We start from the raw sequence: 25,564 nt of genomic DNA, 5'->3' as shown, positions 1-25,564 counted from the left end.
GTCGTTAATGTGGCCTTAATGTTTCTCCTGGTAATGCCTCATGCTCAGTAATGTGAGTCTTAATGAGGCGTCCAACGGTCTGTACAGCTGGTTTTGTAACTGCTTGGGGCATTATTGGCTCATTGAATGGCTTCATTAACTTTGTTGGTGATATGATTATGTACTTAACTTGTCTCAAAGAATGGCCTCGTTGATCTCGATGATATCATCTAGGGAGGTTGAGTTTGTCAGTCCCATAAATTGCCCCCGGATTCTGTGGTCGTCCTGACGTGTCATGAAGATCACAGAATATGAAAGGTCCTTAGGCTTTACATGTATCTTGGGATTTTGTTTCACATTAAATGCATAGTGGTAGCGCTATTCCCATTGTGGCCACATGGCGTGTTGCGATCAGTGGAGTAAATGCTCCAATTGTGTGACTCTTGAATTTCTCGCTGGTTTTCAATTTTTGTGCCTTGGTTTCTAAACTTCTCCTCTTCTCATTTTCTCTTTTACTTTTTTGAAACTTCCCAATCATTGCTTCTGAGTACTTTCTTCTCCAACGTTTCTCTGTAATTCTCCTCCAAGCTGGTTGAATGTCATTGTTGAGCTTCCTACATTTTCCATTCTTTGAGGTACGCTTCTCTTCCACTTTCTTGTTTCTTTTCTCTTTCCGGTGTAGTCATAAACCATGATGAATTTCTGATTTTCTTTCCTTTTTCTTTTGTGATTGTTTCCCTTTTTTTTTTTTTTTAGGATTCATCTTTTTCCTTTGCTTTCTAGTTTTTCAATGTTTAGTGGCTCTGAGGTTAGGATAGCTTGCCCCTCGATTTCTTTCCTTTTTACATGCTTAGGAGGGTCTCTAGGTGTTTTCCCACATCTTGAGAATTTTGTTTTTGGGGGTAATAGTCTGGGCGTTGTATTGGTTGATTTGCTGCCTTTACTTCGTCAATCAATTGATTGGTTCGAGAGTTTGGTGAGAAAGCAAGAAATCATGTCTAAGGTTAGATCGAGCGAATTAGAGATCGGGTTGTCGTCTAGCGATAGACCCGTAGAGAGGGATATTTCCATCTCCATCCCTCGTGAGGTTAGGGTTTTCTACGCCCTTGAGGAGGTGTGCAGTTTGGACGTTGATACCCTTTCTAGGTTCAAGGATAGTTTCCAGTTCTCGGATAGGGTTAGGGTTCGTTTACTTGGGGAGGAGGACCGGGCTTGTCACTTCTTCCCTGGAGAGGTGTGCTTCTATGAGGCTACCTTCCTATGTGGGTTGAGGTTTCCCATCCATCCGTTCCTTCTGGAGCCATTAGATCACTTCAGTATTGCTTCTAGGAAACTTATGCCCAATTCATTGAGGATTGTGGTCAGTTGTATAGGGATATGGCTGGCCGCTACAGACAGAGATATGATTAAAGTAGATGAGCTTGTTTACCTATATTGTTTGAAGTTGTCCAAGGAGCATGAGTACTATAAGCTGGTGCCATAGGAGAGGAGGACTAGGATTATTCGGGATTTGCCTTCGTCATTCAGATATTGGAAGTCCCGGTTCTTTTTTGTATCCGGGGATGACTTTGAGACCTCTTCCAACGAGGTTTGGGGTGATCTCCCAATGTTGCACTGTCGGTGGGGAACCCTAAACTTAGGTGTGTCTTCATTTCTCTTCGTCTGTTAACTTGTCACTGTGTTTGTTTTATCATCACTAGCTCCCTTTTTCATTGTTTTATGCAGTTAAAAGACGGCCCAAGCTCAAGAGTAGGTATAGGGAGCGTGTTGAGAAAGCCATCGAGTACGCGAGGACGGTTGAGGACTTCGATGATTTGGTGGATCTGCGGACTCTTGCCTTCTATTGCCTTGGTCTAGAATCGTCTACCTACATCCTGCAAAACATAGATATTGAAGAGAAAAAGAGTAAGTGTCAGACTCGTTTGCTTTGATTCTATTGCCTTTTCACATTTTTTTTTTTTTGGTTTTTAAGTGTTCTCCTTTTGCAAGAATGACTAGTAAATTTAACCAAGGAATGTATGCCCGAATAAGGTCTAAGAAGAATGAACCGCTGTCCAGTCTTAGGACCAAGGGTGTGCGAGTGATGGAAAAGGGGATTCCTATCACTTCATCTACTCCATCCACTCCTATTGTTGAATCGGTGAGGACGTCTTCCCCGACCACTTCAATTGAGGGGATTCCTGCTCAACGGAGCAAAAGGCAGAAGACTGGGGATAAGCAGAAGGAGAAAGTTGACTCCAGGTCTTCTGGTGTTTGGGATGATGCCCGGGTGGCACAGGCTCAGGCTCAAGACATTTTTACCAGCGATGAAATGAAGGTGTTTTCGGGAAACATATAACTAAAAAATGGTGGGACCTACGGCTGAGAAGTGTGTTTGGTTTTTGTTTCCATCACTTAATTATCTGATTTTTAAGTGATGATTTATGGAAACTGAAAACATATTTTAGGTGTTTTTAGTTTTCAAAACTCAATTTCCAATGATATTTTGATAATTAAACACACAATGAGGGACCCATTAGTTAGAGGTCAGCTGCAAATTTTTTTTTTTTTTTTTTTTTAGGGACCCATTAGTTAGAGGTCAGCTGCAATATATTTTTTTTATTATTTTTTTTTATTATTTTTTTTTTCACACGGCTTCATATCCAAAACCAAGATCATACCTTCATTCGAAAATGCAACATCAACCTTCAATTTAATATCAAAATCCATAATCCCCTTAAGGAAATCCAAAATCCAAAATTCATAATCAAAAATAAAAAATCAAAAATAAAAAACCGGGTCTTCACTAAAGCATTGATCTAAACCCAAAACCCACACAAGCAAAACCCATAAAGGACTAGTCTTCAACTGCCACCACCGCCGTCGCGTTCAGACTTCAAGGATCTGTCACCACCTTCACTATTGCCATCGTTGCCGAGAAATGGGAGAGAGGAGAGCATTGAGAGATGAAAGAAATGTTGGGCAAGAGGCAGAGATAAGAGAGATGAGAGGCAGAGAAAGATGAGAGTCAGGGAAAAATAATAGAGAAAAGGAAATGACATTGGGTCAGTGTGTGGCTCCCTTTTTTTTTTAGTTTTTTGGTTGAAAACATAATTGAGTGATGGTGCCAAACGGGTGGGGAGTAGGGAGTTGGAGTATTATAAGTGATGAGTGATAAGTGACAAAAATTGAGTGAGGAGTGGTGAGTGATGGAAAAAAAAAATACACCAAATAGCCCCTCAGCCACTGTTGTTGACAGAGTCATGAAGTTTCTTTATGTTCGGTAAACAACTCCAAACATACCCAACAATAACAAAATGTAAAAAAAAATAGTATATAGGGCTTGGCTCTCTGATTCATGGGAAAATTTTTGCCTTGCTCAGGAAGGCACGGTTTTGTGAATGCTCGAGCCGTAAGTGTTGTGAGTCAAATTAAGGATGGTGATAATCTTGTTTCTCTGATCTTGGTGGAAACTCTTTTAGGATTGGACTCTGTATTTCATGGTGGGGAGTCATAAAACTTTCTTGGGAGTCCTTTAACTTTGCAGATATGGCTGATGGAAAGACTGGATATGATTGCCAGGCCTACAATTGGCAATTATGGTCCTGGCAATTTTCTCAGTAGGATTGTCATCAAAACTGAGTGTCAAACTAAAAGTGACTTGGTGAAATTTATGAACAAGAAATCTAGTGCCTCAATTTGACAGAATTGTTATTAGTGGCAATTCCAATATGAGCAAGGAATACCTAGTGGAAAAGGAAGAAAACCTTTCACTCCTGTGGACATGAATCCTACTTCTATAAGGAATATGTTGTTGGGTTTAGAGATGGTTGACCAGGTGGATCAAGGTTCACTTTCACAAGATGACTATAAAATACTCTAACTGGTTGGTGGACAAGATTGCTGACAAGGAGGCTGACATGGTTGCTATGAGAAAACAATTTCTTAGAGACAATCGAGAAAGACATGATGATGAAAATTATGAATTTAAAAGAAGGGACAAAAGTGACAAAGTACCTAGCACAGAGGAAATCAATGATCAATCAAAAGAGAAAAGACTGAAGAGAAAATGACCTTCTTATTTTTGGCTTTGAACATGTTTATTTTAAAAGTTGATGCGAAACTCTTACGTTTGTGAATTATGTAGGACTTGCATGTTAAGGATTCTATTCAGGGTTTAGATTTTTGAGGTTTGGTTTTTTATGGCTTGGTTTAGGGTTTGGGTTTTTAGGGTTCTTATTTATTTATTTTTTTGTTTTATATTTTTTTATGGCTTGGTTTAGGGTTTGAGTTTTTGATTTTTGTGTAATGGCATGATTTAATGGAATGGTTGAATTTTTGCTTAAAGGGTAAATGGTGGATTTGGGGAAGTTGTGACCGGACCAATGTTTTGTTGCCTACGTACCTCCTTGGCATAAAGATTAGGTCATCACGTAGTTCATTTTTTTTATTTGCCTTAATTTTTGCCTAGGATGCTCTTTCGGGTTTTCAGCCTAGCAGGCTCTCTTACTCTTTTTTTGCATAGATTACCCCTTTGGGTTTTCAACCTACCCCCCCCCCCCCCCCTTTTTTTTGACAACCTATGAATTGAAGTATGATAATTTACAACCAGTTCAGATGTGGTGTTTTCAGACTACCACCTCAGATGTAGTATTTCTTCAATTGATTCATGTTGGTTGGTTCGGTGAAAGGATTTGCATCTAAGTCCATCAACCTTACTGCTCCCCCAGAGTATATATGCTTGATAATATATGGGCTTACCAAATTTTTCTTGAACTTCCCATTTGTCTCTTGAATCGGGGATCGGATCTCTTTCAGCACTAAATCCCCCAACTTTAGATCTCTAGTTCTTACTTTCTTGTCAAAAGCCTTCCTAAGCCTCCTTTGATAACCTTGAATGTGATAAAAGGCCTTGAGTCTTTTCTCATCCAACATGCATTACTGGTCATATCTGCTTTGTAACCAACCTAGTTAAGAGATTTCACTTTCCAGTACTATCCTCAATGAACAGACACCCATTTCAATGGGAATGACTGCTTCCATCCCATACACTAATGAATAAGGAGTGGTTTCTATGGAAGATCAAATTGATGTCTTATACCCCCAAAGTGCATAGGGTAATTATAGATGTCGATCCTTAAAGTTCTTTGTGCTCTTCTTCAAGATTCACCCTATATTCTTATTTGCAGCCTTAATTCCTCCATTAGTCGGAGGATGGTAGGTTGAGAATTTGTGGTGCTGAATATTGAATTGTCGCAGTTGCTTCTCTGTTTGTCCTTTGAAATGTAGCTTATTGTCTAAGATAATTTCAAGTGGTACCCCATATCTACAAATGATATTAGTTTGAATAAACTGAGCAACTTTCTTTGAGTTCAAAACCTTGTATGAAGCATCTTCTATCCATTTAGTGAAATAATCAATAGCAACAAGTATAAATTCATGGTCGTTGGATGCTGTTGGATGAATCTTCCCAATAATATCTATTCCCCATGTAGAAAACGGCCAAGGTGAAGTCAGGGTATGTAATGGCATAGGTGGCATGTGCTTTAGATCTCCATGGAGTTGGCATTGATGACACTTTCAAACATGAGCTACGCAATCCGCTTCCATAGTAGTCCGATAAGACCCTTACCACATAATCTTTCGTGACAGCATGTGTGCATTCATATGTGGCATATAGCTTGACTCAAGAACTTCTTCAATTATTTGTTGGGCTTCCATGGTGGTCACACAAAGGATATGAATTCTATCATATGATCTTCTGTAAAGCCTCTCCCCATAAATAAGATAATTAGTGGATAGCCTTCTAATGGTCAATTGGCCATTCTTATCTACAGACTGTGGGCATGTCCCATCTTTAAGGTACTGTAAGATGTCTGTGATAGGCCAAGAATATGTTGATCCCTTATGATAAATTAACCAATTAATTAGCCAAGTTAATAATTTATTCAATTAGCATGCAATAAGCGTGGTAGTATAAACAAATCACCAACTAAGTTAATATGCAGTGAAACATAAAGTTGACATAGTGATTTGTTTTTGAATAGGGAAAACCTACATGACAAAAAACCCCACCAGGTGATTTTAAGGTCATCACTCCTGAGAATTCACTATTATAACAACAAGCGGTTATAAGTAAAAGAATCCCAGTACCTTATACCAACCTATACTTGAACCCTTATCCCAATACACAATTGGACTTGTTCTGTAGTGACAATCTCTCATTTTTAATGCACGGCTCCCAGTACTTGACTAACCAATTCGATGCATGGATCTCAGTGTGCGGCTTACTCACCAACTTAAGAATAATGTTGGCTGTAAAGTTCTTCAGTTCATAACAAGATGAAGATCACGAAGCTCCTTGGTTACAAAACCATACGGTGTATAAACATAACAGCTTCTTGAATAGAAAGATGAAGTAAGGCATATGTCTCCGGCTTACAATATGCTAATGAAAAACTTTTGCATTGAGTTGCATCCACTATGATGGTCCTTAAAACAATCCTTATATATGTTTAAGGTTGTGAGAAAAGAAAGCCCAAACATCTATTCACGGATTGGAGTGAAATTAGCTCTAAAAAACTGATTTTCATAAACCTCGATAGAAACCCTATCTATCGAGCAGCTGTCGAGTATCGCATTAAAACAGCTATTTAAACCTCAATAGATACTAGTTGTTGAGTTAGCTATCAAGCTTTAAAATCCAACACTTCTTCACTTTTTTCTTAGACAGAATTGCATGGCTTTAACACTTAAACATGAAACCTTATTCTTTGAAGTATTAAACACATCTTAGATCTACCAAAGTACAAGTAAAATGCATTTTGTCAAAGGATTAGTCAATTCTATATTGACATATGTTCCTAACAATGATTCACATATGTCCTAATAGTTTGAATATCATTCACTTTCCCTATTCTTTCCCTCATCTTCTTCCATTGACATGCAATAAGCCGGCTCCTCTTTTTGTTCGACCACTATAGGTATAGCTTCATCTTTCTTAGGTCCATCCATCATGGAGGCCATTGTTACTAATGCATCTGCAATCTGATTTTGCATCCTTGGCACATTTTGGTACTGGATCTTGTTGAATTTTGAGGCCCACTTCTGAAGACATTCATGATAAGGCATCAGCCTCTCTTCCTTGATCTTCCATCTATTCTAAATTTGAGAAATTATCAAAGCTATATCACCATATACTTCCATTTTGAGAATGGGATGTGTGTCCCTTTTGAAGAAATTAAAAGAACTCTAATGCCACTTCAATTTTGATTAGTTGCTCCATCAAAATACATCTTCCATGATTCCACCTCGATCCCCATGATATCCTCATCTGGAAAGTCTCCTTGGATCTCTTTAACTTTTTCAAGTGAACAGTGGGCTAAGTGATCAGCAATCGCTCTCCCCTTCACAGACTTCTGAGTCACATATTTAATATCAAATTCTGATAGAAGCAGAACCCATTTAGCCATCTTTCCACTTTGCACAGGCTTTTCCATCAAATACTTCAAAGGATCCATTCTTGTAATCAACAGAAAGCAAGCATATAATGCCTGAGTTTGCGGGTTGCCCATATAGGTGCTATACATGTCTTCTCAAGTGGTGAATACTTTTCTTCATAAGGCAACATCTTCTTGCTAATGTAGTAGATTGCATTTTCTTTCCTAGACTCCTATAAGTATTGAGCAAGCAAAGCCCCCATTGTTGTGTTTGTAGTTGTGAGATACAACAATAGTGGCTTTTCAGGTACCGGTGGAACCAGTATCATAAGATAATTCTTGATCTTCTCAAAAGCTTCTTAACATTGTTTATTCCAAACTGTGGAAACTTCTTTCTTGAGCAGTTGAAAAATTGGTTCACATGTCATGGTGAGCTAAGCAATGAATCTGCTGATGCATTGTATCCTTCCTAAAAATCCTCGATCTCCTTTTCAGTCCTTGGAGGTTTCATCTCCACAATGGCCTTGATTTTTTTAGGATCGACTTCAATTCCCCTCTAACTTACTGTAAATCCCAATAGCTTCCAGATGTTACACCAAAAGTGCACTTTTTGGGATTCAATCGCAACTTATAGAATTGGATTCTTTTGAAGAACTTCTGTAAGGCTGGTATGTGCCCTTCATGATCTTTGGACTTCACTATCATGTCATTAACATAAACTTCTACTTCTTTGTGGATTAATTCATGTAACAAAGTAGTGGTTGCATATTGGTAAGTAGCACCAGCAGTTTTAAGGCCAAACGACATTACCTTGTAGCAAGTTGTCCCCCATGGAGTAATGAATGAGGTTTTTTTTCCATATCTTCTAGAGCCATCTTATTTGATTGTACCTCGAAAACCCATCCATAAATGACAGCAAAGCATGTCCTGTTGTATTATCAACCAAAATATCAATGTGAGGCAAGGGAAAATCATATTTTGGGCTAACCTTATCCAGATCTCAGAAGTCTACACATATTCTCACTTTCCCATCCTTATTGACACCGGAACCACATTAGCTAACCATTCTGGGTAGTTGACCACCCTTAGGAATCCTACATTGTATTGTTTCTTGACTTTTTCCTTGATCTTGAGAGTCCATTCTAGCTTTATTCTTCTCAACACCTTCTCGACAGCTGGTGGATTGATCGAGAAAGCTTCTGTCTCCTCGACAGCTTCTCGATAGCTTCTCGATAGCTGTATTTGTCAAAGTTTAAATCTCAACACCTCCCGATCGATCGAGGTTACAGGAATTCAGATTTTCAGATTTGATTTTCGCCCCATGATGACATGTATGTGTAGAGTTTCTTTTCTCACAAACCTAGACCTATATAAGGCTTATTTTAGAGGCCGTCACATAAGAGAATAAAAAAAGGAGAACATATACAAAAGGTGACTGATGCCTTATTCTCTTTGAAAGAAGCTATTGTGCCTTTACGCCTTAGGGTTTTGTAACCAAGTGCTTCTTGATCTTCATTGTTGATAAAGTGAAGAATTTTGCAACCAACATCTTCTTCTAGTTTTTTTATTAAGTCACGTATTGGGATCTGCGCAATTATTAGTCATGTATTGGGATTTGTGCATCAAAAGGGTGATGTTCATATATTGAAGAGTTCAGAGGTTCTGAAGCGGTAGAAGGTTTTTACTGTGAGTTCATCTACGGGGATTGTAGAGTTTAAGGACAAATGTTTTGTACTAGATCTGAAACTTCTCTTTACTATAGTGGATTGCTTTTCGGGAAAGTTTCCACCTAGGTTTTTTTACTGTGAAACTAGTTTGTTTCATTGGTTTTCTTGGGTCATCATATCTTGTCTTATTTATTTTTTCCGCTGCATGATTTTGACATGATATTGATGTTTGTTGGTTTTAACAAGTTTTATTCATAATAAATCTAATTAACAGCTTAGGTTTAAAACTTGTTAATTCTTTCAACCGGGGTCTAAATTTCCCAACAAGAATATATGAGGTTAGATGAGTATGGGCTGAAAGGGATGAGTAATGAGCTTAAAGAGAGCTAAACCACCAATAAAATGGCAAATAGATTAGGAATTTCAGGAGTAGCCCCCCTTGTGGGCTAAGATGCCTTTGCTTTTATAATGGAGTTTTAGAGAAGCATTAATTGACAAGAATCCAAAAAAAACATAGGCCTAATTCATGGGAGCCAAACAGCTGCATTAATAACCTGGATTTGCCTAAAAATGGGAGATTTGCTTTTGGGGCTGCCTTGCTTCTTTGGGCAATGATGGGATTTTAGAGTGCTTTGCATTGAATGCCATGTTTTTTAGGGCTAAACTTAATCAATGTGATTGAGGCATGTATCAAGAGCAAATCCTAATGCTGCAATTGAGATTTGGACCCCTAAGAAGTAGCATTTAACACCCCAAGCCAGGTGTCAAGTTCTTAGTCCACTTTAGGGGGTTCCGCTGGAGATTCCTTTTTGCGCTCCAAACCACATGTTCCCAATTTTTCCCCTTTAGGATTCATGGACTTGGGACATGAATCACGTCTTGGATGTTTTTAACATTTATAGCATCAATATGTTGAAGTTTGGATGACTTGGTTTCAGCTCCCCTTTCGCTAGAAGTGCAGTCTTGAGGAAGATAATGGAATCCCATCATCCTTTTGACTTCAACTGATACGATAGCCCTTAGGCATTGTTCACGTTAGGCAGAGGGTGGCAGAAAACTGACGGGATAGCCTCTAGTTCATCCTCAAAGGCTTGGTTCTTTTATAGGGGTCTCTAGTTGTTTCTTTGGTTAGGGATGAACAAGGGCTGGTTGCCCACTTTCAAGCCTCTTACTGGGACCCTTTTAGGCTAGAACTATGCTCCATTTCAGCACTTTTAGTTGGGCCACATGGCCATTTCTTTGCTTGGGCTTTCTCCCTTCTCCACGAGATTTTTGGGCCTACAAAATGAATCTATGAGCTTTAATAAATATTTATAATAGATTTTGGGTATTAATTCCCATGGGCTTTAAATAACTTCTCATAATTTTTACTATGGATTACTTTGTAAATCATATTTTCCTTGGGGCTTTTTTAAATAATGGCCTCCAGTATTCTTCTTGAGAGTAATATTTATCATGAGTTTTAAATAAATATAGTAACAACCACTATAATGGAATAATGTGATGTTTTCATGAGTTTCTCTATAGATAATCATAATGGACATGTAGGATGAATAATTACCATGAGTTTTGGTAATAAATGTTATGAATGTTGTGATGTAAGATGGATAATGAACATGAGTTTATAATGTGAAATAAATAAATTTCATGGGTCTAATAATTGTATCTTTCCATGGGCTTTATAAGATGATCGCCATGGGGTTTGAGAGTAGACAATTCATAAATTCCATGAGTTTGTAATATTATAGTAATAGGTTTAAGAATCTAAAGTATTGTCCATTATTGGACTTTTAGGTGAAATGATTATGATATAGTATTTTGCCAAGTATTGATAACCTTGTGCTTTCGATAAATAGTGCCAAGTAGTTAGCTTGGGCTTTTAATAGTGCCAACATAAGTTGGGCTTTTGATATTGCCAATGAGAATTGGACTTTGATATTGCCAATGAGAATTAGGTTTGATGTTGCCAATGAGAATTGGACTTTGATATTGCCAATGAGAATTGGGCTTTGATGTTGCCAATGAAAATTGGGCTTTAAATATTACCAGTGAGAACTGGGCTTTGATGTTGCCAATGAGAATTGGGTTTTAAATATTGCCAATGAGAACTGGGCTTTAAATATTGTCAACGAGAACTGGGCTTTGATGTTGTTAATGTGAATTGGGTTTTGGATAAATAAATTACCATGGGTTTAAACCACAGGCTTTAATTACGGATTTGAATTCCATTGATAAAATTGTTTTTGCCATGGATTTGAATCATGGGCTTTTCAAATATTTCCAAGCATAAGTATTCTTGAGCTTTAAATAGAATAGGATGTGTTTATTGGGTTCATAGGGCTAGTTTTGGGCTTAGCTAAAATATGAGTTTTTTGAGCTTTCTATGATAATTTATATCATAGCCCAATTTAAACAATGAGATATGAAACATTTGTTATTAACATAATAATAGAGCAAAAAATATTTGAGAAAACCCAATAACTTATTAGTGGTATTTGAAAATAGATAGGTGGTACTCAAATAAAATTAAGTGTAAAAAAAGTACTCTAACAGGCTATTTTTAAGGGCACCTCTCTTTTTGGATAAGTGGTATGGAGTTACCACTTATTTTTTATTCAAAAAAAAACAAATAAATAAATAAAAAAAAAATACATGATCAAAATACTTCATTGTCATTGATTGAATAATGATAAATATAATCTTAGTAAATTGAATCTTATAAGGCTTTGAGTCCTAGTTACATTCTATGCAAACTAATACATAGTTTTTTTTTTGTCATAGTTACAATCTACCCAAAAATAAAAAGAAAGACAAAGCACAAATCTACCTATCCAAAAGAACAAAGTTCGGAGGCTAGGTTACTAAATGAGAAGGTGTCAGGCACCCATTCCACCTAGATAGAGTCTGGTCTTTTAGACTCTAATGACCAATATACCCTTTTATGCATGATATTGAATGATATATCGAACATACATGACTGACACTTGACCAGAACTAACTCACATAAGTCTATCTTATGAATGTTACCTCTTTTTAGAAAAAAANTGACTTTTTCCTTGATCTTGAGAGTCCATTCTAGCTTCATTCTTCTCAACACCTTCTCGACAGCTGGTGGATTGATCGAGAAAGCTTCTGTCTCCTCGACAGCTTCTCGATAGCTTCTCGATAGCTGTATTTGTCAAAGTTTAAATCTCAACACCTCCCGATCGATCGAGGTTACAGGAATTCAGATTTTCAGATTTGATTTTCGCCCCATGATGACATGTATGTGTAGAGTTTCTTTTCTCACAAACCTAGACCTATATAAGGCTTATTTTAGAGGCCGTCACATAAGAGAATAAAAAAAGGAGAACATATACAAAAGGTGACTGATGCCTTATTCTCTTTGAAAGAAGCTATTGTGCCTTTACGCCTTAGGGTTTTGTAACCAAGTGCTTCTTGATCTTCATTGTTGATAAAGTGAAGAATTTTGCAACCAACATCTTCTTCTAGTTTTTTTATTAAGTCACGTATTGGGATCTGCGCAATTATTAGTCATGTATTGGGATTTGTGCATCAAAAGGGTGATGTTCATATATTGAAGAGTTCAGAGGTTCTGAAGCGGTAGAAGGTTTTTACTGTGAGTTCATCTACGGGGATTGTAGAGTTTAAGGACAAATGTTTTGTACTAGATCTGAAACTTCTCTTTACTATAGTGGATTGCTTTTCGGGAAAGTTTCCACCTAGGTTTTTTTACTGTGAAACTAGTTTGTTTCATTGGTTTTCTTGGGTCATCATATCTTGTCTTATTTATTTTTTCCGCTGCATGATTTTGACATGATATTGATGTTTGTTGGTTTTAACAAGTTTTATTCATAATAAATCTAATTAACAGCTTAGGTTTAAAACTTGTTAATTCTTTCAACCGGGGTCTAAATTTCCCAACAAGAATATATGAGGTTAGATGAGTATGGGCTGAAAGGGATGAGTAATGAGCTTAAAGAGAGCTAAACCACCAATAAAATGGCAAATAGATTAGGAATTTCAGGAGTAGCCCCCCTTGTGGGCTGAGATGCCTTTGCTTTTATAATGGAGTTTTAGAGAAGCATTAATTGACAAGAATCCAAAAAAACATAGGCCTAATTCAGGGGAGCCAAACAGCTGCATTAATAACCTGGATTTGGCCTAAAAATGGGAGATTTGCTTTTGGGGCTGCCTTGCTTCTTTGGGCAATGATGGGATTTTAGAGTGCTTTGCATTGAATGCCATGTTTTTTAGGGCTAAACTTAATCAATGTGATTGAGGCATGTATCAAGAGCAAATCCTAATGCTGCAATTGAGATTTGGACCCCTAAGAAGTAGGATTTAACACCCCAAGCCAGGTGTCAAGTTCTTAGTCCACTTTAGGGGGTTCCGCTGGAGATTCCTTTTTGCACTCCAAACCACATGTTCCCAATTTTTCCCCTTTAGGATTCATGGACTTGGGACATGAATCACGTCTTGAATGTTTTTAACATTTATAACATCAATATGTTGAAGTTTGGATGACTTGGTTTCAGCTCCCTTTTCGCTAGAAGTGCAGTCTTGAGGAAGATAATGGAATCCCATCATCCTTTTGAATTCAACTGATACGATAGCCCTTAGGCATTGTTCACGTTAGGCAGAGGGTGGCAGAAAACTGACGGGATAGCCTCTAGTTCATCCTCAAAGGCTTGGTTCTTTTATAGGGGTCTCTAGTTGTTTCTTTGGTTAGGGATGAACAAGGGCTGGTTGCCCACTTTCAAGCCTCTTACTGGGACCTTTTTGGGCTGGAACTATGCTCCATTTCAGCACTTTTAGTTGGGCCACATGGCCATTTCTTTGCTTGGGCTTGCTCCCTTCTCCACGAGATTTTTGGGCCTACAAAATGAATCTATGAGCTTTAATAAATATTTATAATAGATTTTGGGTATTAATTCCCATGGGCTTTAAATAACTTCTCATAATTTTTACTATGGATTACTTTGTAAATCATATTTTCCTTGGGGCTTTTTTAAATAATGGCCTCCAGTATTCTTCTTGAGAGTAATATTTATCATGAGTTTTAAATAAATATAGTAACAACCACTATAATGGAATAATGTGATGTTTTCATGAGTTTCTCTATAGATAATCATAATGGACATGTAGGATGAATAATTACCATGAGTTTTGGTAATAAATGTTATGAATGTTGTGATGTAAGATGGATAATGAACATGAGTTTATAATGTGAAATAAATAAATTTCATGGGTCTAATAATTGTATCTTTCCATGGGCTTTATAAGATGATCGCCATGGGGTTTGAGAGTAGACAATTCATAAATTCCATGAGTTTGTAATATTATAGTAATAGGTTTAAGAATCTAAAGTATTGTCCATTATTGGACTTTTAGGTGAAATGATTATGATATAGTATTTTGCCAAGTATTGATAACCTTGTGCTTTCGATAAATAGTGCCAAGTAGTTAGCTTGGGCTTTTAATAGTGCCAACATAAGTTGGGCTTTTGATATTGCCAATGAGAATTGGACTTTGATATTGCCAATGAGAATTAGGTTTGATGTTGCCAATGAGAATTGGACTTTGATATTGCCAATGAGAATTGGGCTTTGATGTTGCCAATGAAAATTGGGCTTTAAATATTACCAGTGAGAACTGGGCTTTGATGTTGCCAATGAGAATTGGGTTTTAAATATTGCCAATGAGAACTGGGCTTTAAATATTGTCAACGAGAACTGGGCTTTGATGTTGTTAATGTGAATTGGGTTTTGGATAAATAAATTACCATGGGTTTAAACCACAGGCTTTAATTACGGATTTGAATTCCATTGATAAAATTGTTTTTGCCATGGATTTGAATCATGGGCTTTTCAAATATTTCCAAGCATAAGTATTCTTGAGCTTTAAATAGAATAGGATGTGTTTATTGGGTTCATAGGGCTAGTTTTGGGCTTAGCTAAAATATGAGTTTTTTGAGCTTTCTATGATAATTTATATCATAGCCCAATTTAAACAATGAGATATTAAACATTTGTTATTAACATAATAATAGAGCAAAAAATATTTGAGAAAACCCAATAACTTATTAGTGGTATTTGAAAATAGATAGGTGGTACTCAAATAAAATTAAGTGTAAAAAAAGTACTCTAACATGCTATTTTTAAGGGCACCTCTCTTTTTGGATAAGTGGTATGGAGTTACCACTTATTTTTTATTCAAAAAAAAAAAACAAATAAATAAAAAAAAAAAAAATACATGATCAAAATACTTCATTGTCATTGATTGAATAATGATAAATATAATCTTAGTGAATGATTAAAAAAAAAAAAAAGGAATTTCAAGTATTGAGCATAGCTTAATGCTCCAATATGCTTCTTGGGCAACCATGGATTCAAGATACAATGGCCATGCCTTCATCCCTGTACCAAAAGGTTCGGTTTCCACATGAAGGAGCTATAGTTACCATATATGGTAACACTTTAATCGTACCAAAGCCCATTTTTGATATTGATTTTGAGAAGGAGCCATTAACCCTAAATGGCTTTAAGATTGAGAATCTTGATTTTGAAAAAAGGGAAGAAGAGGTTGAAAAGATCCCTATGGACTTCAATCCCTACAATAACAACAATATGGTAGCAATGATGAGGACGATGAGTTATTTTCTAGGGATGAGCCTAGGGAAGACCATGAAAGAGGCGGCTATTCGAGTCCTACCAATTCCCATAACCACACCACCTTTTGGGTTAGGTTATAAACCTATAGATGATGAATTATTAGAGTTGGAGTTGAGGAAGATGGCATGTACAAAGGCTAAAGCAAAGGGACTTCCTAGTCCCTAGAACCCTTGAAGCCATACACTCCTACACTGAATGGGAAGTTTGTCAAAACTAAAGATAGTCCCCGTTACTGGGGATTTATTGAACCAAGATATGATCTTGAGTCAAAAGCAATGATGTATAGATTTGAATTATTCCTTGATTGTGACAATAAGCTTCTAGAACTAAAGGAGGAAAATACAAATTGGGTTCCGAATAATTAGGCAGATTATATGGATCATGATGCAATGATTACCCTGTTGGGAGATGCTATCTTCAACATAGAAGATAAAGAATATTGGTAGGCATGCAACACGCACTGAAGAACCCATATGAAGCAAGAATAGATGATGAGAAGGATGAATGGGGAGAAGCCCCTAGTGATGATAATGAAGGTACTAGCAGTGAAGATGATAATAATGGTGACAGCAATAGTGATGATAGTGAAGACAGTGATGGTGGAGGCCATAGTAGTGATGATAGTGATAGTGAAGGAAGTAACTGTGAAGACTATGATAGCCGAGATAGTAGTAATGATAGGGGCAAACCCTTTAGTGATAAAGAGGACGAAGATGCGGGAGTGTTCTTTGAAGACAATTCTTATGATGATGTGGACTATTATGATGAAGACATAAAAGATGATGCAGAAATTGTAGGTGGAGACTATGATGAATACCCTTATGGTCAACCTTCGGATTAGAGTTCATTACAGATGCCAGTTCAAAATCAGGCCCCTAATATGATAAGCATGGTAAGGAGATTCCTGAGCTTGGTTCATTTCATAATTTAGAGTTTCGCTTATTGACTGCATACACTGATGAAGAAGATGACATAGATGCAACATTGGTGACACTGGGTAGAAATTTAATGATCCACAACTTTAGAAACTTAACTTTGGAGGATTTTGAAGGGGAAGATGAGAGAATGGAAGGGAGTAACTTAGAGTACTTCCCCCAAAATGTCTGCCTATGCAACAAAGGGAGGCAAGATTTATTTAGGGAGTGGGTGGACAGCATAGAGCACCTGGATGGCTATGCATTTGACAAGCCTGCAGATATGGAAGTAGATGGTGAAAGCCCAGACTATATGGAAGAAGACTCTAGAGTGCTGATGCTGAAGGAAGAAGGAACTCACCGAGAGCCAGCTGCCATCATTGAAGCCACACTTGAGTTTAAGAACTGGGCATGGGAGGGAGCTGCCCAGCCCTTAGAAGACACTCTAGAGAAGATTAGGATCACCAAGCCATTTACTCCTGCTAAAAATATTATATCTATCCCCATTGAGTTTATCTCTACTAGTATTGTTATTCCTGTTGAGTCTGTTTGTCATTATGTTTCTATTCCTATAGAGTCCATTCCTGTTGAGTTTAATAAGAACTCTACTTCTTATAATATAATTTCTAATTCTGCTTATTTGTTAGTTTTGAATGTTTTTATTTCGAAAATTAGTAAAGAAACTTTTAATAATGAGGAATTAAAACAAGGACATGTAAAATCCATAAAAGATGAAACCCAATCTATTAACCTAGAAATTGATGATGAACCTAAGATGGTCCAAATTGGAAACACCTTAACTTCCTCTTAGAAGGATGCATTAGTTACGCTACTAAACGAATTTAGAGAGGTGTTTGCATGGTCATATGAGGGTATGCCCAGGATTGATACAAATATAGTGCAACATTGCATTCCTACAAACCTAGCCATGATGCCAGTCAAGCAGATGCTAAGAAGGATGAAGCTAGAGTGGAATCTTAAGATCAAAGAAGAAGTTGAGAAACAGTACAATGTGGGATTCTTGAGGGTGGTAAACTACCTAGAATGGTTAGCTAATGTGGTTCCAATACTGAAAAAGGATAGGAAGGTGAGAATGTGTGTAGACTTCAGATACCTCAATAAGGCCAGCCCAAAGGATGATTTTTCCCATGCCCCGTATTGATATCTTGGCTGATAACATGGCGGGACATGCATTGCTGTCATTCATAGATGGCTTTTCGAGATACAATCAAATAAAAATGGCTCTAGAAGATATGGAGAAGACATCCTTCATTACTCCATAGGGGACTTATTATTACAAGGTCATGTCATTTGGCCTTAAGAATGCTTGTGCCACTTACCAACAGGCAATCACTACTTTGTTGCATGATTTGATACACAAAGAAGTAGAAATTTATGTGGATGACATGATAGTGAAGTCCAAAGACTCTGAAGGGCACATGCCAACTTTACGGAAGTTCTTTAAGAGAATTCAATTTTATAAGTTATGGCCGAATCCAAAGAAGTGCACTTTCAGTGTGACATCCGGAAAATTGTTAGGGTTTATGGTAAGTTAGAGAGGAATTGAAGTAGATCCTGAGAAGATCAAAGCAATTGTAGAGACAAAGCCTCCAAGGACCAAGAAGGAGATCCTAGTTTTTTAGGGAGGATACAATATATAAGCAGGTTCATAGCCCAGCTGACCATGACGTGTGAACCACTATTTCAATTGCTTAAGAAAGAAGTTCCTACAGTATGGAATGAACAGTGCCAAGAAGCTTTTAAGAAGATTAAGAGTTATTTGATGAAGCCACCAATACTAGTTCCACTGGTACTAGAAAAGCCATTATTGCCATATCTCACAACCATAGATACAGTGATGGGGGCTTTATTTGCTCAATATCTAGAGGAGTCTAGAAAAGATAATGCAATTTATTATATTAGCAAGAAGATGTTGGCTTATGAAGAGAAGTATACAGCACTTGAGAAGACATGTGTAGCGCTTGTATGGGCTACCCGAAAACTCAGACATTACATGCTTGCTTTTAAGGTCTTGTTGATTACCAAAATGGACCCTTTGAAATATCTTATGGAGAAGTTGGTGCAAGATGGGAAGATAGCTAAATGGTTTATGCTTTTGTTAGAATTCGATATCAAGTATGTGACTCAAAAGTCTATAAAGGGGAGAGCAATTGCCGATCACTTAGCTTATTGTTCACTTAGAGAAGCTAAAAAAATCCAAGGGAACTTTTTGGAGGAAGATATCATCGGGATAGGTTTAGAACCATGGAAGATGTATTTTGATGGAGCGACTAATCAGAATGGAAGTGGCATTGGAATTCTCCTAATTTCTCCAAAAGGGACACATATTTTATTCTCTGGTAAGCTCAACTTTCCTGCCACTAATAATGCCACAGAATATGAAGCTTGCATTATAGGACTAGAAGCAACCCTTAGTCTTGTAGTGGAAGAGTTGGAAGTGTATGGTGACTTAGGCTTGGTAATTTCTCGTATTCAATACAGGTGGAAGATTGAGTAACAAAAGCTAGTACCTTATCATGAATGTCTTTAGAAATTGGCATAAAAGTTCAGAAAGATTCAATACCAGTATGTGCCAAGAATGCAGAATTAGATTATAGATGCTTTAGTAACAATGGCATCCATGATGGATGGGCCCAAGGAAGACCAAGCTTGGTCAATAGTGGTGGAACAAAAAGAAGAGCCGGCTTATTGCATGTCAATAGAAGGAGATGAAGAAGTAAATGAGGAAGGTGAATGGTATTCAGACATTTTATAGTACCTCAAGGAGAGTACATACCCGAAGTCGGCAGATAAGAGTGACCAATTGACTATCTGGAGGTTATCCACTAATTACATTATTTATGGTGAAAGGTTGTGTAGAAGATCATAGGATGGAATTCATCTCCTTTGTGTGACTGCCAAGGAAGTACAGCAAGTAATTAAGGAGGTCCTGAGTCAAGTTATGGGCCACATATGAATGCACACATATTGTCGTGAAAGATAATGAGACAAGGATATTACTGGACTACTATGGAAGCAGATTGTGCAGCTCATGTTTGAAAGTATTATTAGTGCCAAGTCCATAGAGATTTGAAGCATATGCTACCAATGCCATTACATACAATGACTTCACCATGGCCATTCTCTACATGGGGAATAGAATTATAGAAGATTCACCTAACAACATCAAATGGACATGAATTCATACTGGTAGCTATTTATTACTTCACTAAATGGGTGAAAGCTACCTCGTACAGGGTATTGAACTCGAAGAAAGTTGCTATATTTATTTAGACTAATATCATCTGCCGATATGGGATACTACATGAAATTCTCTCGGATAATGGGATGCATTTCAAAGGAGAAACAGAGAAGCTACTTTGAGAATTCAATATTCAGCACCACAAGTCCTCACCCTACCATCCTTAGACAAATGGAGCAGTTGAGGCTGCAAACAAAAACATAGGGTGGATTTTAAAGAAGAGCACGAAGAACTACAAGGATTGGCATTTACAGTTACCCTATGTACTTTGGGGGTATAGGACATCAATTTAGTCATCCATGGGAGACACTCTTTATTTATTGGTATATGGGATGGAGGCAATCCTTCCCATTGAGATAGGTGTTCGTTAATTGGGAATAGTATCGGAGAGTGAAATCCCCGAAGTGGATTGGTTGCAGAGTAGGTATGACTAGTTATGCATGATAGATGAAAAGAGACTTAAACCCTTATATCACATTCAAGGTTGCTAGAGGAGACACAAAAAAGCCTTTGACAAGAAAGTAAGAGATAGAGATTTGAAGACAGGAGATCTAGTGTTGAAGCAAATTTGAGCCCCAATTCAAGAAACGAATGGAAAATTTAAGCAGAATTAGGCAAGTCCATGTATCATCAAATAGATATATTCTGGGAGTAGTAAGGTTGATGGACTTAGATGCAAACCCTTTTATTGAGCCTACTAATATGGATCAATTGAAGAAATACCATGTCTGAGGTGGTAGTCTGAAGAATGGCCACGTCTAAAGTGGTTGTAGATTATGTCATTTTCTTTCCTAGGTTTGGTATAAAAAAAATGACAAAAAAACAAAAACAAAAAAAATGGCCTCCTAGGTTGGAAACCCAAAAGGGCGGCCTAGGAAAATATTAAGGCTAAAAATGGTAGATTCAAAACCTAAAAGCACGGCATATGCAAAAGTGATAGGCCAAGAATGTATTGACCCTTTGTGATGAATTAACAAATTAATTAGCCAAGTTAATTAATTAATTAATTCAATTAACATGCAATACGCATGGTAGCACAAACAAATCACCAATTATCTAAAATGTAACGGAAATTAAATTGACACGGTGATTTGTTTACAAATGGGGAAAACCTACACGGCAAAAACCCCCCACCGAATGATTTTAAGGTCACCACTCCCGAGAATTCACTATTATCACAACAAGCGGTTACAAGTAAAGGAATCCCAGCACCTTCCACCAACCTACAATTGAACCCTTACCTTAATACCCAATCGGACTTATTCTGTAGTGACAATCTCTCCTTTTAAATGCACAGCTCCCAATACGTGACTAACCAATTCGATACGTGGATCCCAGTACGCGGCTTACTTACCAACTTGAGAAAGATGTTGGCTGCAAAGTTCTTTAGTTCATCACACGATGAAGATCACAGAGCTCCTTGGTCACAAAACCCTACGATGTACAAACACAGAAGCTTCTTCAAGAGAAAGATGAACTAGGGCAAATTCTGTCTCTGGTCACAATTTGCATAAACAAAACTTTGCTTTACACTCGTGCAACCTTTGACGACCCTCAAAATAATCCTTATATATGTTTAGGGTTATGAGAAAAGAAAGCCCAAATATATACACACAGATTGGATGAAAATCAGAGCTGAAAATCTATTTTCCATAAACCTCGATAGATAGATTATCTATCGAGAATCTGTTGAGCATCGGGCTAGAACATTTTTTTTAAACCTCGATAGATACTAGCTGTTGAGCTTTAAAATCCAGCACTTCTTCACTTGATTCTTGGAAAGATTTGCATGGCTTTAACACTTGATCTTGAAATCTTGTTTCTTGAAGCATTAAACACATCTTAGATCTACCCAATTACAAGTAAAGTGCGTTTTGTCAAAGGATTAGCCAATTCTAATTTGACATATATTCCTAACATTAATTCACATATTTCCTAAAAATCTCCCCCTTTGACAATCCATTACAAAACCACAACAAACAAATTAACATATGAAAGAAGTCATAATCACTCAAATCATACTCACTTGTTGAATACAATAAAATGTATCCTAACACAAACTCTTGAAAAACTTTGCAAGAAGAGTTTGACAACCTATATTTTTGAAACACTTTAAACAAAACTCATCACGGCATCTTAGTGTGAAACACAAATAATAGATTGCATACAGTATATAAGAATCATGTGCATAAAGAGAGAAAAGAAATAACACATGTAAAGATAGGTGAAAGAAAGTAATAACAACCTCAATATATATATAAACATAAGTACAAGGTTTGCTATCACTAAATGGTCACAAGACTGATGTACAAAAATAATGTATCTAAAATAGAAAGAAAAGAAAAAATACAAAAAGTTCTCACTACATCCCTTATAAACACTCCCCTTATCACAAAAATCTCCTATACTAACTCTCTCCATAGGTAAGTACATCAAGTAGACATCTCATCATCACTAAGCGAGCTAGCACCATCATCCTCATCAGCATCATTACTTCAGGAGCTATTGTCACTCTCATCCTTGGAAGCTGGTGGAGGTGGAGAAGAAGCAACAAGAAACCACCCATGACAGCCTGTCGTCATATGATACAACCAACACGAGTGGTCACTTGACACAACTCATCATTGAGTGTGTCAAGGTGAGCATCCATGCGCATAAGCAGTGCCATGATGGCCTCAAGTGTCACTCCACTCGTAGAAGACGAAGGAGTGGAGGTGGATGGAGCGGTAGAAGCTGGAGGAGTCGCCATCTCTGTCTGGGGCTGCCTCGGTCTAAGCTGTGCCTCGCTCTGTCGAATGGTAGCTGCATCTATGGCACTCATAACCATGAAGTGAGGAGACTCGGGAAAAGAGACAAAAATATGGCGAAGGATTTGTGTGATAGCCAAAGGAAAAATAAGCTTATCACGGGTCATCGTATCCTTGTGACATCTATAAGGGATAAAATGAAGCGAGAAGGGAAATCGATAGAGATATCCTCTAAGAAGGATAAGAAAAATTGAGTATGAGGCTCTGTAATGGAGCTATAGTGAGACAAAGGATGAAGAATGAATGTCATCACCATGTTTAGGAACCTCGAACCTTTTGCAAAGCCTGAGTAAGGGGTGTTTTGATGGTCACCCCAAGAAGAATGTGTCTCATAGAAGAAAGACGAGAGTTCGTCTTTTGACACAGTCCTCAGACAATCACAGATAGGGTAGTTAGGATGCGCTATCCTAGGAATGTGTAGTACCTTGGATACAATATCCGAAGTAATTACTATGCGCATACCTCAAACGCGAGAGAAGAAATGAGGTACAAAAGTATCAAATATGTGCATATTGGAGTAAAACTCCTTTATAAACATGGAGGGACAAGTGACCGGGATGTTACACAGTGACCCCTAACCCCGACTGTAGATGACAGTAGGAAGGTCAATATCGAAAAAATCCAATAGGATGACTTGGCATTCCAAATGAATGCCTCTTCAAGAAAAGTTCTCTGAAAAGTCCTTTTAGGCTTTATCATCACGGAACTGTACATGAGAAGGAGTAAGTTCAAAAGAAGAAGTGGATACCCGAGAATGAAGAGAGTTCTGGGATGGAGTGGATTTGTGTTTATGTGCCATAGAGCAGACTAACACAAGAAAGAGTGAGAGAGAGAGACAATCAAAAAAGCACCAACAAGATAGATATATAAAAATATAAAAACTTGAAGGTACGTATGCATGAAAATGCATGAACATGTGACATGCTAACTTAATTACATCATGGGCTCAGCCTAATCCAAACATACCAGCACACAACATAGCAACGTAATAAACACACATCTAAAATGCATGAAAAATTGTTATAATGCAAATGTGATGCAATGCATGAATCATTTAGGATCATTTATACAAAACCCATCCCAAAAATTTCATAAAAACTTCATCAATTTTGAAAAACTCAAAAAATTTTCAAAAACCCAAAACCTAGATCTAAATGCATGAAATGCATGAAGAATGAGAGATAAAGAGATAGTACCAAGTGATTTGAGACAAGAAAAGGCCGAAAACCACGTGGGTTGAAGGTTTTGAGAGAGAAGAGAGTGTTTGGGAGGTGAAAAGATAGAAAACAATCGAGAGAGATTGAGGAGAAATGAAGAAAAATCGCATAGATCCTTTATATAGAAAAGTCATAAAGCTCGACAGATCGAGAGGTGTCAATATTTAAAATGCGTGAAAAAGCTATCGAAGAGCTGTCTAGGATCTGTTAGGAGGTGTCCATAGCTAGAGGATCTCGATGGATCGAGAAGCTATCAAAAAGCTATCGAGCATCCAGAAAGTTTCTCGATGGATCAAGCAGCTATTGAAGAGCTATCAAGAATGCGATCAAAAGCAGTTAAAGGGGCTCAATAGATAGCCTAGCTATCGAGAGGTGTCCAGAAGGTGTCGAGATTGCTCAAAAACATTTTCAAGAAGAGAAAAACACAGATATGGATGCAATCAAGCATGCTATACAACCAAAGATCTAAACCACATTTTAAGCTCTCAAAATCATCTCTCAACAAAAAAAAAAAAATGTCATGCTCATAGATCCAAAACACACATACACACACTAAACAAGTCTAACCAATTTTATATTTTAAAAACAAATTAAGACAGTTTAGTGAGCATACATTAACACATATATTCCTTGCGATGGCCAAATCATATTGTACCTGCTCATGTATCAAAAGTAGTAAAGAATATTGCGTGTTGTGTGTGAAAAACATCGCAAGTTGCTTAAGTGTCTACATGTTATGACGATTTGAGATATGAGAAAATCACTTTAACTCATACACAATCATTTTAGCTTACACACAATTATAACTGTTTGATGGGGACTATCACCTTCGAGATAGATCCTATAACTCTCTCACCTCCTAAAATACACGCTTCCAATCATTTATAAAGCGTTTTGATTCTTTTTGCTTTTTAATTTTCTTTGCATATTTTTCTTTTAAGTAAACCATGCATGGGCATATAAGAGATAGAAAAGAAATATCCAATGATGTTAAGATTTGACATTCCATTTTTGCTATGCTGAAGCATACAAATATCATTTCATGATTGGCAGGCAACAGTGGTGAGATGGTTATTTATGCCTTTCCTGTTAAAAAGAGTAATATGAGTGTTAAGCACAAGAGATTACTTAAACTTACTCATCACAAACACGAGCCACAAAGATCACTTGCTTAGTTGAGCATAGCGATGCTCAGCTCATCTAAGCTACAAATGATACAAAATTTAGAAAACTTTGTTTCTAGTTATTTATGCCTTTCCCGTTAAAAAGAATGATACGAGTGTTAAGCACAAGAGATTACTTAACTTTACTCATCACAAACACGAGCCACGAAGATTACTTACTTAGTTGTGCATAGCGATGCTCATCTAAACTACAAATGATACAAAGTTTAGAAAACTTTGTTTCAATGGCCATCCTAGGTACACAAGTACCAATATACACAAACACACTATTTTTGTATTTTTCTGATTTTTCAATTTTTTTATTTTTATTTTTTATGACAAAAAAAATAAAGCAAAACTAAAAAAAAAAAACAAACAAAACATGTTAAACAAAACAATGCATAAAACTAGACTGACTCAAAACACAAAAGCAAAACACACAATTAATGCAAAAACAAAAACA

This window comes from Quercus suber, unplaced genomic scaffold (genome assembly GCF_002906115.3).
Source record: "Quercus suber isolate HL8 unplaced genomic scaffold, Cork oak 2.0 scaffold_49, whole genome shotgun sequence".
NCBI classification, from domain to species: domain Eukaryota; kingdom Viridiplantae; phylum Streptophyta; class Magnoliopsida; order Fagales; family Fagaceae; genus Quercus; species Quercus suber.
The sequence above is the reverse complement of the archived record's forward strand: the minus strand, read 5'-3'. Positions refer to the sequence as shown.